Source organism: Olea europaea, chromosome 2, assembly GCF_002742605.1.
Source record: "Olea europaea var. sylvestris chromosome 2, O_europaea_v1, whole genome shotgun sequence".
Classification (NCBI taxonomy): Eukaryota; Viridiplantae; Streptophyta; class Magnoliopsida; order Lamiales; family Oleaceae; genus Olea; species Olea europaea.
Window position 1 is genome coordinate 22,002,274 of NC_036238.1, and position 2,782 is coordinate 22,005,055.

Sequence of the window (2,782 nt, forward strand, 5' to 3'; positions counted from 1 at the left end):
ACCCGGGGTTGGTACTACCTGACGTCATGGGGTTCCCACACTCCATTTGTGATCGATCTGCCGAGCTCCATCAAGGAATGGAAGAGCTCTTGGTGCTGGGCAGCGGGGCGATGGGACACAATGGAGGGGGACCCCTTGGCGCCTCTTACAGTCCCGGCGAAGTTTTCAACACTTAGTGAGTATAGTAGTTGATATTTTGTTTCTCTTCGGTCGGGCTTGTGTTTAACAGATGTTTCCTTTCGCAGGTTCCCTCCCTCGGTGCGAGCTATCGACAGAGGACTTCGACACTATCTGTATTATTTATCAGCTGCCTCAGAAGAAGAGGTCATATCACAGGCTGATTCGGAAAAACATACATTTCATCACTCACGACTTAATGGCGTCCCAAGGTAATAGGACCGAAGCCCACACTTTTTTAAATCGAACTCCCTATACTTGTATTAATTTCTCATTCGTTTCTTTGCAGATAACTTCAACAAGAAGCTGCCAGTACGCCCTGACTTCAAAACTATTCAGAAAATGATGGCTGAAGCAAGCCGACTTTAAAACCATTCAGAAAATGATGGCTGAAGCAAGGGCGCTGAAGGCCTCCTCCTCTTCGTATAAGAAGCAAATGGAGGAGCTGGTGGAGGCCAGTAAGAGACTTCAGCCTCCGACGGAGGAGGAGGTTCAGGAGGATCCGGAGGCTGACCTCCGAAGGAAGGGCAAGAAGAGTGCTGCCCCTCCCAGACGCCCAACTGTGGCGAGGCCACCCCCAGTTATGCGGCAGACAACTATTCCCACGGGGGTGGCCCTCCCAGAGAGAAACCCCACTGCTACGGAGCCTGTCGCTGCCCCGGACACGACGCCCCTTGCGGCCGTACCTATTGAACACGTTCCGGGGCAGCATAGGAGAAAAAGGGCCCGCTCCAGAAAAGAAGTTGACTTCCTCGGCACCAGTTCAGAAGAGCCAGTAAGGGAGGTGCTGGAGGCTCTCCCTCCGGAAACAGCTGCAGTGGCGGTGGTCCACAGCAAGTATTGGACCGAAGAGTGGAGGGACCACACCGCCTCCTGCACTGCTGAAGACTTGGTGGCGGCGAACAGCGCCTGCGTGGCCCGGGCACTAAGCACAAGTATCCAACTCGAGGGCTTGGTGAAGGATCTAAACTCCAAGAGGGAGGACCTCGCCAAGCTCCTCGAGGAGGCGATGCACTACGGGGACGCTGTGCGAGCTGCCCAGGCCAAAGCCGCCAAAACAGAGGAGGGGAAGAGAGCTGCTGAGGTCCAGCTCGCTGCTTCGCAGGCGGAGGTGGAGCGGTTGAAAAAAGAGCTCTATGAGGTGGAGTGCCAGGTGGCTGTGGTGACTCGGCGGCTTGACCACGCTAACGAGCACGACAAGCTTGCCACCGATGCCCTGGAGGCCTCCAACAGAGAAAAAGCGGAGCTGAAGCAGCAAGCAGAGGCCCAGTCAGTGGAGATTGCCTCTCTCAGGGAGGAATTAAAGTTTGCGGGGGAGGTGGTGGTTCAAAATTTTATTGATCACTTCGAAGACCACCCCCTCTACGACGACTTTGCCAACTTCTGGGCCTCGTGGAGTGCCCAAAGCCTACTGGGTCGGCTGAAGGAGGTGCACCCTACACTGGACATCTCTCAACTAGAGGCAGAGTTCGAGGGACCCACTGGAGGTCGGCCTGACAAGGTTACTGAGGGGGTTCCAGAGGCCCAGGAGGCGGCCAGTGCTGAAATTCCTCCCACAGATTAGGGTTTCCTTTGTAATGGCTTCGGCCCTCCATGTACTTCAATTTCATGAATGGAAAATTTTGTTAAATTTCTGTAAAGTTCTTTTGCTTCTGCTTCTTTGTATCCCTTTTTGTTTTATACTTTTATGAATGACAAACATTAGGCCAACTGCCTCGTGATAACGACCAGTTAACAATCGTGAATCGGTCCCCTTAAGCGAACAAAAGTCTAAACACTTAAGTGAGTAGGAAGTGACCCCCTTACCTTAACTTCTTAATAATCTGAGGCCAGACCAATTGGGAAAACGTTAGGAAACATTTGTTCATCAACTAATAAGTGACGATCGAATCGCTCAAATGAACCTTTCGAAGAACTGAGGAAACCATTCCCTGGCTGATCCGGTTTGGAACTGAAAATTCATTACTGAAGATAAATTACACCACCCTTTACAAAGGTGATTCCATCACTTAATAATCTTTACAACCAACGTCGGATCAGGACAACTGATTTAGCTATGACAACCTAGGATCAAATCGGAACATTCTTGTCACTGATAGTATTTTCTCAAGTGCTCGATGTTCCACTTGTGAGGTAACACCCTTCCTGACATATCTTCGACCTCGAAAGTACCAGGTCGGGATTCTCCCTGAATGCGGTACGGGCCTTCCCAGTTCGGGCTAAAAACTCCTGACCCGGTTGGTTTCGAAGATTGGAACACTCTTTTGAGAACGAGGTCGCCCAAGCGGAGAGTCCTGTTTCTAACCTTGGAGTTGTAAAAGCGGGTCATCTTACGATGATATTTCGCTAAGGTCATCTGGGAAGCGTCTCTCTTTTCCTCAAGGAGGTGTAGTTCACTTATGCGCGCCTCATCGTTGCTGATCTCATTGAAATGTATCCGCCGACGTGATGGGACACCGACCTCGACCGGACTCATCGCTTCGGCTTCGTAGGTCATTGAGAATGGGGTCTCGCCCGTTGCGGTCCGGCAAGTCGTTCTGATGGCCCAGAGGACGTGGGGGAGTTCGTCAACCCAGGCGCCTTTTGAGGCATCCAGTTTCCTTTT